Source organism: Pararge aegeria, chromosome 2, assembly GCF_905163445.1.
Source record: "Pararge aegeria chromosome 2, ilParAegt1.1, whole genome shotgun sequence".
NCBI lineage: Eukaryota > Metazoa > Arthropoda > Insecta > Lepidoptera > Nymphalidae > Pararge > Pararge aegeria.
The window spans coordinates 7,099,322-7,116,356 of record NC_053181.1 but is presented as its reverse complement, the minus strand read 5'-3'; the positions used below and the strand labels follow the sequence as shown (position 1 = coordinate 7,116,356).

The following is a 17,035-nucleotide window of genomic DNA, read 5'->3' as shown; positions in this document are numbered from 1 at the left end:
TGCTCTTATAAGTGGGAGATCCCACTTATAAGAGCACAGCTCTCCGTCTTTTACACTCACTCACTCACACTTTACTCTCCGTCTCTGTTATTTATAATTTTGAAATAAATATATACATTTTGTAAGTGTTTTATTATGAACAAAAGACGGCGCCCTTCAAAGGCTCGCTTTATAAACGTATGTCACTGAACTTTTATGTCGCGTTTCTTTTTCAAAATCCTCGTTATTAACTTTAAACTGTTTTGACTGTTTGATTTAATATACATTTTTGATTATATATTATTATATTATACTACACATGAATGTTTGTAAGCGAAACGACCTTAAAAAATATTTTCTTTAATTTATCCTTGAGGTGTACACTAAAAAGCGTTAATAGTTGCGCAAATAAAATAGCAAGTAGGTATATTACAATAGCTACTAAAATAAGCTGTTATGTAAGAAGTTTTACTATAATAATGTCACAAATTACTATAAAAAATGTGAGCCTAAAGTGAGTAAAAAATGTGTATGTATATACAAAGGGCTGACTGAGATGACCTGACCTCTGAGTGGACTGTATTGTTGTTTAAAGATATAGTAGTTCTAGGAGAATGTATTCGTAAATTATAAGTTTCAAGCTAGCTGAGAAAATAAGCTTTTTACGGCACATTATTAGCCTGTAAATAAGGTTTAACCTAAGGATTGTATTACCTTTGCCAAAGTGATATAATAAACTACCTATTTCATTTACGAGTGATGCCAACTGTGAATCAAAATAGATGCATATTACTTACTACCTTGCTTATAACACAATGCCATAAAAGTAATGAAAACCGTCTGTCTGTTTGATTTTACATACATTGCATCAACAACATTACTGACTTCACGTTTACACCGAATGGTTTATTTTCGAAACGTATTAACAAGTTAAATCGATAACCAAACAACACAAGTACACAGATGCAACAAAATTCGTGTGTTTATATTTAAAAGCAAGTGGGGTTTGTTTAAGTCTACAAGTGCACCGTTATTTCCGAGCTTATCTCAAATATTTCAGCTTGGAACTTATCAACAACTCAGACCACAGTCGTTCATTATTAACAAAACATGTAGCTGCGAAAGCCAGCTTTGTTCAAGCTTTGAGACGCGGCTTATACGCGCTGGAGATTTCTAAACGGTTTCTTGTTTTCAACATATGTATATGTGTATACTGTGTACGTACATTATCTTACATCGGAAATATTTCACCGTCTCGTTAACTCGTGCCTCGGATACTATAGAACATAAAAATGATAATGTGTCGTTTCTTATTAGCACGTCATATTAATCATATGCCCATCCACTGGTTCGGTAATAAATCGATTGTTTTTTTTATAACCTTATCGTACCGAATTTTTGTTATAATATATATAGGTGAGTACGTGTATACCTATTTACAGCGAAGTTAACACACAATCTGAGTTGTTTTCGTATGAATTAAATAGATATCTATTCTCAGTTTACGGTGCTTAGCAATACGTAGCACAAATGATGGATTTATGTAACTCCTTTTTAGTATGAGTAGGTAAGATATGATTTATCTATTACTAACTTATAGAATGTTTACCATAATATTTCGTGTTATAGAATGCATATAGTATTGCATTTAACTATTCATCTAGGTGCGTATAATGTTATTTGATTTTATTTTAATGGTTAATATTAATTATTGACCCTTGTATTTTTTCTTATAATTACTATTGTAAGCTGTGTATGTTTTTAATTTATATAGATATATTTATTTTTTGTATAATATATATATATTTTGACGTTCATAAATTTTCTTATTATAACGAAACAGAGTAAAGAATAATCGATTATTTGTAAAGCTTCATTGTATAAAAGAGGTCTTGGATTATCTGCATAGCTTTTTTTTAGTTCCTATTCTGATAAAGTTTTACGAACATTAGAGTAATTCCTTACCTACCTAGAGACGAAAGTTTTGTTATTTTCACGTTATAAAGTCATTCAGCGGTTGAATTGTGGTAACACTTGACTTATAGAACTGGTCCGACGGCCTCCATTAGATATAAATGTTTACCTTATTACTTATTGCCGCCGACGCGTACAGAAATAAAAACACGCCCACTTATAATAACTCCGACCCGTGGAATAGTACTGGGATTGTGGTCCAAAATAGTACTTCGAAGGGTCTTTTGAAATTGGACGGCTAATAGGTACTACAGTGCAACAGAAGGTGAAACGAGTGCTACGTCGTACCTACCTACCAAACGTGATGCAGTCTATGAATGACCGCTCATTCGTCCTGGTCTAACACACAGTTTAGAGCGAGATGCAAGTAAATTTATAGCGATGATGTACAATCAGGCACAATTTTATATGATCTGATGAAACTCGGACATAGTAATAAATGGTAGATTCACTACAAACAGACTGACTTGACGTTTTAAAGCGCTTATAAACTAGGCCTACTTAAAATAAATGAATTTTGAATTTTAATTTAAGAAACAAAGCTTTGCAGAAGATGAAGATGAAGATGTTCGCAACGAGATAATAAATAATATCCATCTATACTCTTGTGTTATCTCATATCATTCGGACGAGAAAATTACAAAATATGTCGACAACCGTCAATTTGAGAGTTCAAACATCGAACAAAAATAAACTCCTTAGTTTTGTTATTTATTCATTAAATATATGTTTATAAAAGCCGTCATTCATACGAAGACTGGTCTTTGTATGAATTACAGGGTTTTTACCCTACTCTAACACACAATTATAACGTCGAATCAGACATAAATATATCTGACCGGTCAATATACTCAGAACATAAATTAACTCCAAGTCAGGTCAAATAATGATGTCATCATCTTTGTATAGATATATTATACTACACGGCAACTTTAACATTATCATAGCTAAATGATAAGCAATTAAAAAAAAATACCAAAAATGATAGTAAGTTTGTCTGGTCTGGCTTAGACTTTCAAAAAAATGCATTCTGAAAGATTACTCAATAGCCATATCTCTTAAAGGTACATTAATTACAATTATTTATATTCTAACATTTACACTCAGTTGTAATTAATATTCGACCTCAAAAGTTTGCTGTGGTTTTACACCTACCTAGTTGTTTACATATTTGAGCACCAGTATTGGTATATCAAAACATGATACATTTGATAACCGAATACTCACGTTTATTAAATGAATTTAGCAGGCAGGGCTTTCAGAATTCGCGATCAGGCGATAATGTCATTCAAAATAAAATGCTTAGATAAATTTGAGTCACCTTGTCAGGTCATTTATTTTTTAAATCTATTTGTTATTTATGATTATTTTTACTAGAACAGCTAAAATCAAATTACAGATAGAAAAAACAGAGCAATTAAAGAAATTAAAAGAATTACATTAGTAGTAAAACGTCTATCGTCATCGGGTATCAAATATCTATACAAGAGTATAATGTTTTGATATACCAATAATGGTGCTAAAATATATAAGCAAGTAGAAAAAATACGAGTAACTGGTAGAGATAATTATTTCGCGGTGCGCATGCTAGTCGCATCCTGTAGGATAGCCCTACATATCTAACGCTGACTGTACATACAATTTGGATGGTTATTGGAACTTTCTCTGTGCAATAAAAACGAAGCGGTACGGTGGTACAAGTAGTTCTTTGTCCAAAAATTAACGTGGGAATCATTATGGGCGGCCACACAATGGTCGTCAGAGTACCATAGTCGGCCAGTCCTGGGCCATGCGGTGCTCTTAAGTGTGACAGTTTTCTAAAGTTTATTTATACGTAACCTGCTTCATGGTTGTAAGTGATGTTATACCAGAGGAGTGTACATAGTGGATATAGTCAGTGTTTTAATTGGTATGGGAATAAGGTGGAAAATTAAGCTAGTTGCTATCCTTCTACAGTTGGAGAGGCCACCGAAGGAGATTACGAATTAAGATTATAAACTATCTTATGCCAGTGATCATGACCATGGAGATTCTTTTTGTTGAAAAAGCCTATGCCTATACTTTCCAACTCCTAATGTACTCCTAATTAGCAAATCTGCCTTTGTATGTACATTCGGTTAAAGATAAAAAGGTATCTTAGTTCAGACTGGTCAAAATTATGCATAATCTGTGGTCGTCATAAGTTGGAGTAGAAATTCAAAATGACAGGAACCCAGATCAAAAAGGAAGCTCATATAAAATGGCGGGAAAAATAGAGGAACAGAGGAGTATAGACAGAAGTGTCAAATAAAGATTGAAGAAGTTATCTCTTTGTAGTTTGTAGTTAATAAAGTGTGCTATAAGTTCAAATAGATTGATGTTTAAGTTAATAATGTGCTAACTCGTAATTAAAGATACTAAAACGATTAAACATTGTAAGATGTGTTAATGGGGTTTCTTTTAGTACATTGATGAAGGAAAATATAGTGAGAAAACCTGCCTGAGAGTCCTCCATAATGGTTTCAAAGCCGTGTGAATTCTATTAATCCGCATAAGCCAGCGTGGGGAACTGCATGCTAGATATGCAATTTTAGTCAGTATGTATTTTCATATTTCATCGCAGACAAATTCTTTGTGTATGTGGTGAACCGATTTTAATCACTTATAAACTATTTTAAATCTTAGATAAGTTTACTCAGGAATTACTTAATTTGTCGGGATTTCTAACGAATAATAAAACGAAACCATGAAATATTCTTCAGTTAAACATAAGTTAAATAGCCTATTTGAGTTAACACTATCAACTCATTGCTGGCCCACTATACGGAATGGATCTCCTTTCAGAATGCGAATGGTTTCGAGAACTCAACGTTATGGCGATCTCACAGGCATGCAGTTTCCTTACGATGTTTTCTATCACCGTAAAAGCAAGTTATATTTAAAATACTTTAAAAACGCACATAGCTCCAAAAAGTTACTGGTGCGGGCCGGTCCCTTAAAATTAAACTATAATTATATAAAAATTAAATAATTAAACTTGGTCCACTTAAAATTAAAGTAGAAGCCATAACCACTAGGCTGTCACCGATTCAACTTTAAGTAATGGATTTACTGAAGTAATTTTACAAGTTGCCAGGTTGGAAGTTGAAACGCAATGTTCTTACTTTTTCAGCGAATCGATTGGCAGGTTTTATGATTGTCAGTTTCCTTGAAGCGTTCAACCGCGTTTCAGTGAGGCAGACATCGCCTGATTTTACGATGAAAGTTGCTTCGCGTGACTTGGTACCTACCTACCTACCTACCTACCTACCTAGCAGCGAGAACTAATGCGAGATTGAAAATGAAAACTAATTTGTGTAAAAATTTTAGGTTTTGTTACAATGAACGCCATCAAGTTTAATTCTTACTGATATTAAATAAATAAATAAATATACTACGACAATACACACATCGTCATCTAGCCCCAAAGTAAGCGTAGCTTGTGCTATGGGTACTAAGACAGCTCATGAATATTTTTTTATAAATATAATACACATAAATACTTATATATACAGACACTGAAAAACATTTCAAACAAACATTTTCGATTTGTGGGAATCGAACCCACGACCTTGGACTCAGAAAGCAGGGTCGCTGCCCACTACGCCACTCAGCCGTCTAAATTATTATATTATAAATGAGTATTATTATACTATAAATGTGTAATGTGTATAATAATAATATTATAAATGTGAAAGGGTGTTTGTTTGTTTGCTCTACCTTTACGCCCAAACTAAGCTAACCAACGTGATTATTGGCATAAGTTGAAAGAACGGAGAGTAACATTTCTATCCTAAGCAAATAAATGGTTCCTCGAGGATTGAGATGAGACCGAGGGCAGCTTGTTTGTTATAAACCGCGACTATACTAGCGGTTTGCCCAATGTCTGATATGTACATTTTTCCAAATAAACGCTCATCTAGTATTTTACATAATCCGCATAAGCCCACCAACCCGCATTGGAGCAGCATGGTGGATCTATGCTCTAAAACCCGTCTCTCCTCTGCGAGATACAAGGTCTGTGGCCAGTAGTGGATGTTTATAGGCTCCGGATGATTATTATGATGTTTCTACAAAATGTACCCCGACCCACCGCGTTGCATCGCTTACCACCTCCGTTACCACGAAAACCAATCCAGCATCTCGTGATCTATCGTCTAACACTAGACTATATTATCGTAGAGTTGTATTATATGGTTTATTATTTTTAAAACTCGTACAATTTTACTATCCGTACCCAACTATTGGAGAAACTGTTATGTGCATTCATCCGTAGGAGAATTTGAAAAGAGAAAGGCTTTCAACTTTTTCCATGTTGCAATAAGCCGGTAACTAAGATCTATTGCGTATTTGCTCTCAATTCAAATCAGCCTGATGCATTCGTTCCACAGCGATAAACCCACTTCTCATACTAATGAGTCTAACTCGGTCTTAGCTAGTACTGCAGTGCTATTCTGACACCCAAAAACTTCAATGTTGCAGCGTCGCAATGGACTTTACTTTATCTTGCTATTTAAATAAAAAATATCGTAATATTATATATTAGCTCAATTAAAAATGAATATAGTTAGAATACCCAACAGAAGCTACTCGTATTCTCAGTGACATTCCGAAGTTATAGCCTGAGTCTCAATACAAGACTGAAGTATATCTCATACGAACCTACGCAATGAACACTCTGAATCAAATATAAAATAATAAAACCTTTAACTATATTGTTTAGACTTAAGATTTTATGACAATAAAGATTATTATTATTATTATTATGAATATATTATTAAATATTTACTGAAAAGTAAGTATTCAGTTTTGTAAAAGTTTGTTTTGTTTTTTTATATTACTTATCAATCTGTTATATAGTTTTTAGTAAAATACCTATTTAACTACTAGTTTTTAGTTTTTTATTTTTTTATAATGTTATCGGAGATAACAACGATAATGCTGTATACGCCAATAATTGAATATTGTAATGGCACTAGACAGATTTTGTAATTCTAACACATAATTCAATTTTTTTATGAATGTTATACAATTAATTGCTGGTGTGTCTTATGAATAAATAGGTAAATAAGTAAATAAATAAAAGTGCTAATCAATTTAGTAAAATGTCTAACACAGTTATCAAAAATGTTATTATTCACTTACTTTAGAAAACTAACAGTAGTAACAGAAGAATGAATATTTGTTAATTGCTAGTAGAGCTATTTTTGTATAGAGCTTTTTGCAACGCTGACGCAGCGACGGAATGGCGGATCAATGTTTTAGAGAATAACACGGTTGTATGCAATTTTTAAAACGTCTATGGGCATATGGTCGTCGATTTCTTGGATTTGTAAGGAACATTCTAACAACAAACCAGTAGATTTATTCACCGCATCTTGACATTCGGTATATTCAATTTATGTCAATAAATAAGAAACAACGTTTCTATATCTACTCATGCGTGTGTTGTTGCGTCAGAGGCTGCCTCATTTTTACGTACGAATGGGAAAAACGCGTGTAAATATTATATCTATTTGAACTAACGTAATAAATATGATTTGCAATTGGTTTTCGTTTCCCAGTTTTTTCAACTGCTGCTTTCAGTTAACGAAATTTGGCACAGATAATGTTCTATATCTACTTAGCATCATAAAGACGGACTTAGAATAGACTGACTTTTATTAATCCTGTCAGTACCGTCAGTAATCATCAATTATAGTGTATCTTGCGCTATACAACCCTTCATGCTTACACAACAATTTTCATGAAGGATTCTCTGGAAGAGATTTTCAAAGCGAATAGAGTTAAGAATGCGTTTAGAAATCATTGCATACAATGCTGCCAATTCTGCTGAAAACAAATCTGGAAACAAAACAAAATTGACTGATCTTAGAGTAGTGCTGTCCTTTTTTCGCGAAGTTTGCTATCAAAAAGGTTTGAAGTATTTTTAGAAATGTAAATAAGTTTACAGTTTTGTGCTTAACATTATTGGCACCAATGTATTTCCTATCAATGATAGAAAATACACTGGTGGATGAGATGAGAAGGGTTTAAGGCCGTAGTCCACTACGCTGGCCCAGTGCGGATGGGTTACTCCACACACATATGACGCTATGAGAATACTATGAATGACTTCTGGGGCATGTACGATGTGTTCCTTCACCATTGAAGCAAGTGATATTTTATTAACTTAAAAAGCACATAACTTAGAAAAGTTTGGGGCGAGTGCTGGGATTCGAACTCGGCCCTCCGGAAGTGCTGCCGAGCTCCTACCAACTGCGCTATCACCGCTTTAAATAAATATATATACTTATCGTGAATGCACGGTTTCAATTTCGACACAAAAAGTATAATATTCATTAATTAGGCTTTAGGTTACAAAAGTATTTATTGTGTTTAAATGTGTAGGTTTTAAGTAAGATGATAAAAATGTTTCATTGTTTCGGGTAATTTAAACAAATGTACTTATTTTATTATGATTAACTTTAAGGTTTGGGGATGTAATTGTTTGAAGTCAAGTAGTTATCTTATTCTCGTCCTGTTAAATGGCTATTCTTAGTTTTTAAAAAAGCACTATATAATTTGCCGGTATTGAGAAATTGTAGATATCTTAACAACGACGATTAAGCCTATCGACCAATTGTGATCAGATGATTGTCATAATAGTAGTCAGCGACAACTGCATAATCTGTTATTGACCTAGTTAAAATGTAATTGTATATCTAGCTACTGTTTATAACGTCTTCTTTAATAAGCAAATGTGCATTAACAGAACAGTAATAATCTTAATTAAATCTAAAGCGCGTTTTAAATTATTTTCAACAGACACTTTAGTACATTTTGCTATAAATATTGTAACAGCCATTTTTGTTACTTCGGTGGTTTAGCACGCTCTAGGCCTTACCAATCGTATGTTATATCGGTATTACATTGCATCCATAGAACTCAACATCAATACTAAATTGTTATAGAATCTTTATTTTATAGCACATTTATAAACTTATCGGGAGTGGAAATCGTGTTGTAATTAAGTATGCTAACTAATTACACATGCCGACTTTGCAAATGTCCACTCGATACCACCATTAGGAAGTAAATGCCAGTTGAAGTGTGTTGTAACCTTCACTGATTGTAATATCTACATGAAATACACCTCTTTGACAATGGCTTTGATGAAAGGGGTTTAGTATAACATCAAAGACTAATAAACGTTGTAAAGTGGTTGCATAGTTATGCAATATATTGGAGGGAAAACATTGTATTCCTAATGACCAAGTAAACTAGTTTCCTGATTATTAAGGAGTGCTAGTGTTGGAAATTCTTTAGTGTCCAATTTACTGAATCCCAATGATAAAATTAGTCATTTGTTAGATTGGATTTATTTGGGTAATGATGAACAAAGGATGTGACGGTATTACGACGATGGCAAAAGGTACAAATAAAAGAGAGCAGGCGTTTGGATCAGAGTCCTAATTTGAGTTATGTGGAGATGATATGCACTCTGCTCTATGAAGGAAAATGCATAGCTTGTATTGTCGTTACATCTCTGTGGGAGTGAGTCGGTCTTTATAAAAAATATTGTTCCTATTTTACGCATTAATGAGAGTTGATGTTTTGCTGCTGTTTATATTAGTCTGAATCTTATCGCAGACTTGGCAGTCTAAGGATGGAAATATCTTGTTTTTCACTTCATTGTTTGCGGTTAACATTCCTTTATGATAAGCCTCATGGAACTAATTAGAGACGACTTTATCTTGTTCTTTTTAAGCATATATATAATTATAAACGTTCTTCGAAATTAAGTTTTGGAATCACGGTATCTATTTTAAGATTTTAATAAAAAAGCTATAATTTCCAATAATGTAATTCAAACAACAGTAACTGTTTAAACCTAACATAAATATCACAGTTTTTAGTTATTTTGTGTATGTTCTGAAGCTGAATTTTTATAATTGTATTTGATGGCTTTACCTCAAAAATCGAAAGTTGTCGATCGATCTGTGAAAATTGTAGAGTCCAATTTACTAAAACTCGAGTATGTTTTAGAACAGAAGAACATAATCGATAGTTGATGGTCAATAACAATTCCACTTTAAACTAGCAATAGCGGAGCATGCAAAGCAGCGCGAAGGCAGGACTATATCTACATTTAGGCTACTAGTGAATTAAAGTTTCGAGCATAATGCATTTCATTGCGGTATTTCTTAGAAATTTAAACCTTTCAATTGACTAATCCCGTGGGGTATTCAGAACAAATTTTGAAAATGGAGTTTAATAGATCTTCTCAAAGCTTCAAAAGGTGTGCCGACTCTTCTTCGTAATCGAAATTGACACTTACGCGTCACCTAGAAAGTGGTTTAATGATTCAAGATGCAGATGACTTACACGCTATTTAAAGATAAACATAAATTTATTTTGGACCTGCGAAATATTATTTAAAGTTGTGTTAAAATAAAGTTAGTTTTTTTAGTCACAAAAAGGTATTAGTTGTATTATTCACTTTGATTCCTTATTGAGCGTAATCTAGGTATTTGTGGCTTCTAGGTATGTATAGCTTCGTCTACAATGAGGTAATGCTAGTCGTTGGCAAACGTATTTTGTAGGTGGTATGCTTTGCTGTTTAATATTTATATGAAATCTGTTTCGATAATTAATTTATATTATGTATCTGCGCTGACGATACTATTTCAAACAACAGCGTTACTGATATATTTGCTGATTGTAAAGAGTTCTGTTATTTATGAAAAAAAAATATCTAGGTTCGGTTTAAAAATTGCAAAGTTGCAAAACCTTCATACAATTAGGTATAAGTTTTGCTCCAGTCTATTTATTATGCTTGTTTATTTTTGAACTGAATTTTACCACCATTTCGCCATTTATGTTAACAAAATTAGAGTATGTAATTTTATAAAATTGCATTTTTTTAATATAACTAGTACATTGTATCCTTGATAAGTATAGCGATTGAGGTTATCGGAGAAAAGGGTTCGATAACATACCTACTTAGGCGGATGCAAACTGGGTTCAGGTAACACGCGATTCAATGAACTGAAAAAACTGTTTTGTTTTCACTTACTGAGGATTAACTTGCTTAAATGCTCTTATAAGTTTTCCCTATGGTTATGAATCATTTATTTTTACTGCCAATTCAAATACTACTATACAAATATCATGAACTTTTCAAGTCAATGCAGGTCAAGATGAAATAACACCTGAGACTACAAATCGCAGGAACGATTTTTTTAAATATTATGTATTTGTGAACCAACATTTGTTTTATCATAGGGAAAAAAATATTATACATAATGTTACGTTAACATGTTTGTATGGTACACTCGTGTAATCTTAGATACAATTTGATACCATGTTTATTATGTTTAAGTAAATGTTCTACCAATATACGTCAAGTTGTTCTCAACGTATACACAACAACCTACTTACAATGAATTACAAAGTTAAACAGGGCCTTTAGTCGCTATAATATATGTCATGATACATATTGTGACGTCACAGTTGACATCCCGAGTATGGAGAGTTGTTGAGACGTGAGTACAAGAAGTTATGTTGCTCATTATGTTAGTGTCCAAGGATCAATGCTCGTTTTGTCCGTCATAGTAAGTTTATCTATAGCCTTACCAGTTTGCTCACAGTATGGTCAGACGGAAACTGTTAGCCATAAGATATCATCAGATCACTTCCTTAAAATGCAAACAAAGCTATTCCGAGCGGCAAGCACAATAAGGTTTGCCGACGTGCGTGCAGATTGCAGTATGTCTGGAATGTTCCGCGGGTTCTAAGAAAACTGCTCTCTGATTCCTGCCCGATATTATTGCAGTTTTTTTTTACTTTGCAATTAAATGACGTTTTTTCTTTCTTGTCATTCAATGGGGATATTATTTACTCCCATTAACGAAACGAAATTACATGAATTACATGATGCAGCCATAGAGTATTTTTTACATTTGTCTGTAATTTCTGATCTTCCGAAACTTGAGATCAGAGTGAACAGCAAACAAACAACTGATCAACAAACCTGCAACTTCAGGTTTGTTGATCAGTTTAACCACTTGGTTATTGTTTAACTAAGGGGTTTATATAAAGTGTCTGACAGTAGATTATGTATAAAAAATACCAAGTTTTTATTACCTATTCCGAACAGAACATTTCATGTTTAAAATTTTGTTGTAAATTCCTTTCCTCAGGATATTAATGAACGTTGCAAAAAATATAGTAGGTACATGATCATTATTTAGAGCTTTATAGGTGGCCTCATTTTTTATTTATTTTATTCCCGCTTTGCTGTTGGACTAGAATGTGCATTTCTTTGTAAGCATATCTTTAACAACTATTACATATAAGCGATCGAAAATTGCTGAAATAAATCTCATATTTACATCATTACTAATAAGAAAATTTAAAAACAAAATGTGATAAGTACTTATTGTGCTATTCTTGGTGATTCCTATTAAATTTGACATATCAGTACATATACGCACATGTTTTATCAACATGAAGTGTGATCCTTATTTGTAACAATCCACATCTTTATATGGAAACATAAAATGCATACATTTTGTAGCACATGATCTGTTAGTGTCTGTTACTAAAGGCACGCCGACTTCCTTTGTATTATCGACGCCTGTCATTCACAAGGTTATGGATTTCAATGGATTAACGATCTGCAAAGCTGAACCCGATTATTTTGATGGAAATATGTATGCGCTTAGTTTCATTGTTAACCATGAACCACAAATAGAATGAGTAAATTGTATTTGTATTCAACTATAAAGACGTCACATTAATTTATATAATTTATTATATTACAGGATTTTATAATATTACGGTTTGCAGTTTTCTTTGCCATGAAACCTAATATTGGATCTTTGTTTCTCAGATCATCGGGAAAACCAATGATCCCAAGTTTTATTTTAGGAAGATTATTGAAAAATTATATTTCGGTGCAATTAATTATATTTTATGGGTAAATAAAGGGCCTTATTTACGTAGATTGATAACGGGCCTTTTAGTAAGAATAATCTACAAGAAAAAGAGCATAATCGTTATGAGTTACAGTTTAATCAAACGGTAGCATTTTGCTAGACTAAGTCTCAATGTCTTACAATTGAGTAAAAGCCTCTTCGATATTGGGATCTTGGGTGTATCATTGGGACTGTCGGATGAAAATATCTGTAAATCATAAGAACAACGTCGCTATGGCCTACCATGACGACGCGACGTTCATGTTTTTTGTGAATCCTAGGCATTTGGCACAATGTGTTTCCTTTCATTTGAGTTGTAACACTGCTTACTTATAGCATTGGTTAATGTTTCTAACTATGAAATATTTCTTAATTAATAATTTAGCAAACCGGTTTTACAATTTTTGAGCTCCACATGCTGTTGCCACAATAGTAAATGATTCGACTAGTAGAGACCTCGTGATTAATTAGGACTTTATCACATGGGCATCTAGATAAACTGAATTGTGTCGATTGATTGCTGCCGGCTGACTGCCCACTCCATCTGATGTCACCTTCACTTCACTCAATTTTCACGGAATCAATTATACCAATTGTAACCTATTTGTAACAATCGCACTAAGCAAGTTTTAATTATTGAATAACAAAATTTTATTTGTATATTCATTATTATTGGGTTTAATCCTCCATTTTTCCTTTCGTTTTATTCATGTCTGTGCTTTATTTCTAGTTGCTTTAACTATTGGTTACCTGTTAATGTAATTTTGACTTTGCTTAAAATATACATTCAACATTGTAAACAAACTTCACAATACACTAATCTATTTACATATTTCAAAGTTAAAATTCATTCATAATCAATATTTATTAGCTCAGATGCCTACTGACTGTAGTAAGTGTTTACAGTATAATAGACTTCAAGTTTATCACTAAAGCAAAAGCTGTCTTTTTTTCTTTATGGTATTAAAAAAAACCAAACAAATTGGGGTGCCTCCTGTACCGGAAGTATTAAGACAATATACATTTATGTGGGATCGGAATGAATAGCATTCAACCAGATTCAACATGTGAATAGGATTAATTCAAAGCAGAAACGTACTCGTATATATGAGATTCAATATGGAGGTCAGCCTGGAAATAAATCAAATCATATACACTTATTGGTTTAAAATAGGATTTGAAACCAATCAGTAAAGTGGATGCACGATTTATAAAACAAGATGACATTGATAACATCATTACTATAAACAATTATAACTTTTCAGAAGAAGGAGTTTAACACTAATAGATGGTTGTCTTTTGATGTTGCATTTTTAATTACTTTAATTTAAAAAAAATAGTTGGTGTTATATTTTGTAAGAAAAATAATAAGTAAGAAGAATTCCCAGCTAAGTTTGTTGTTTGGGCCTTCTTAGACTAGTGTGAGATTTTCTAACTAGGTACCTACGTTTGCTTATTTGATCGCGATATTGATACGATTTATATGTTATCAAAAAAGCAATGTTTAGTGACAACACTTTTTCGCAGTATTTTAACTAGATTGCGCTCTTTAGTAGTTAGAAAAGCTACTCTACTAAATTATGCACTCAGGACTTTTTTGGAAACTTTGTACCTACCTTTGTTCTCAAGTTAACGAATGTGGCTTACTAACATTTTTTAAATTAAAACCACTATAGTCTCGCTACTTTCAAAGTGTTTTTGAGATTTACTATTTTCATACAAAGTTTCAGTGAAATTTTAACCTAAAAACGGCACATTTTAACTTTATAAAAATCCTCCAGCGAGTCAGTTTGAAACTCCAAGGTTCAGTTATTGAGATAATAAGCACTATTTCACTTGAACCAGAATTAAAGCAAAGCCAACAATATAGAGGTGTTTGCAGGACTTTCTAATTGTGGGAAATAAGGATACCTACCTACGAACAGTTTAAATAATAATTATGAATGCATCAAGGTTTGATAATGGGCAGTGAAGTGTAAAAATGCATTGAGCTCATTCTACAGACGTGACTCTGATGAAGGTCACTGATTTCTGTATTAAGTACTAAAATGTAACACAGGTACCTGACATGAAAATATTAATAAAAAATAGCGTGCTATAGGCATTTTTACACTTAAAAGGGGTTTTACAAAAACCTAAATCAACGCAGTCCAAGAGTACCAAGATGAGGTAAAAGAAAAGGTAGCTAGGTAGGCTAAGTAGCACAAACTACAATAAAATTTAATATGTTAACAAAACGAAATACCTAGATAGATACAAGTAGGAACGTAAAAGGTACTCTGTATAAAATGAATAAAGATAGCAACTTGTTTGAAGTGAATGACAATGATAAGATACGTTTTGAAAACGTCGATAAGTCTCGAAGGTGTGAACACTTTGTTTGTAACAAATTTTATTGTAACATACCTAACTAGTAGGTACTTTTAACTTTTAACAAGAGATATAGATAAATAGGTGCTTCTAAGTTCCTTATTATCCTGTAACCAATATCTGCTAACTTTGGAATTAGAACGAGATACTTTTAATCTCTCAGATCCCGTTGATCCAAGTATTTATATAGGGAAAAATGTAGAATGATGTTGTTGGATCGCAAGGGTCATACAATAGGTATTACCTGCTTATTACGTCTGAGGAAAACACAACTACCTAGGTAGGTACCTACTCGTACATTGGTCTAACAATATAAATGCATTGATAACATTTCAGGTGAGTAAGTTCTAGAGAGATACAAATAAGGAAAGTTTTATCAAAATAGTTCGTAGCTAGGTACATCCTCAAAAACCTAGAGTCCTCCACGTCTCGTCAATTGATGACAATTAAGGTTAATAGCTATAGTGTATCTACTTTGTAACAACATAAAAAATCATAATAAACATGTTCCAAAATAGAGTTAAAAGAACTAACTGTAATAATGTTATATAGGTACATACGTGACTTTATACGATATATGTGTGCAATAATTAGTATCGGTAAGTTTACATTCACAATAAAGGTATAGTGCGAGATAAGGCACTCAGCCTCGACGAGGATTACCTAAGTCGACAATACCGTGCGCCGACGCAGGGAGTTTTAAAAGGCAAAATTGGTAAAACGGAACACAAAGGACCAACGGCATTAATGTACCGTATCGCGTCGACCATTGTTGTTGCCAGAAACAAAACACCATGTGACACAAAAAAAGGTACAAAGCCGCGGATAGGTACACCGAACAGAACCAAATTGACACGTAAATAACCAAATTTATCACTTTTATGGATGCCTACAGGCTGCGCAGGCGATGAAGGCAGCACCGTTCGCCGCGCCTCGCCTCCAAGCCTCCGCCACTTTATGCACACACCGCCTTCGGTTAAATTCTTTGCATATATAAGTGAGAAAGCTTCTTTGGCCCACGAATAACAACTTTTATGCACTCACTCCGCGTAACATGATGCACTGCATCCAAAACAATTTATAAAACAAACTTCCTTACCTTACACTGCGCAGTTATGATGTTCTAACACGATCGATGAAGAAAAAACAAGCGAAAAGCAGACACGGTCACGTTCGTACGGATACGTCGAGGGTAATGGCGCCGGTTCGTTTCAACTTCCAACCCGTCGAGTGTTACTCACAGACTCGGAAGGCAAAGCCTTGTTTGCTCAGTGGCGCGGTACCTCAATTCTTTGTCCCTTTCGTGTCGATGTCTTTTGGTCATACGATGGAATGAGAAAGGTATAAATTATCAACGCCGTGTCATATACCTGTGGTGCAGCAACCTACATCACGGTGCGCTCAACAATGTCATGCCTGCTGCTATAGAACGTTTTAAAAATTATGCAAAAGGTTTACACATGCTACAAAGATACTGACGGATCTTGCAAATCATTCGCAATCAGTTCATCTAATATTCTGTAAGAATATTTAAATTGCAACAATCTAACTCAGTAAAATTCAATTGACGAGATTCTTAACTTCTAAAAGTTTTGGAAAGTAACTACGACAATGCAATTAAAGGGTAAAAGTTTAAAGTTAATTAATGCAGTCAGTTTCATCACTATTTTCCAGAACTTGACATCAATTACAAGTATGTATTTAATGAGTTAAAGCAGTAAACTGTCCTGATT

At 33.3% G+C, this 17,035-nt stretch overlaps 1 protein-coding gene across 1 annotated transcript in view; it reads right to left on the bottom strand.

The window, feature by feature from the left end:
- LOC120627973 (insulin-like growth factor-binding protein complex acid labile subunit) overlaps positions 1-16,529 on the bottom strand; it is a 61,041-nt gene extending 44,512 nt beyond the window's left edge. The window contains exon 1 of the mRNA XM_039896122.1: positions 16,402-16,529. The gene's annotated coding sequence lies outside the window, so the exon portion shown is untranslated. The remainder of the gene's footprint in view (positions 1-16,401) is intronic.
- Positions 16,530-17,035: the final 506 nt, after the last annotated feature.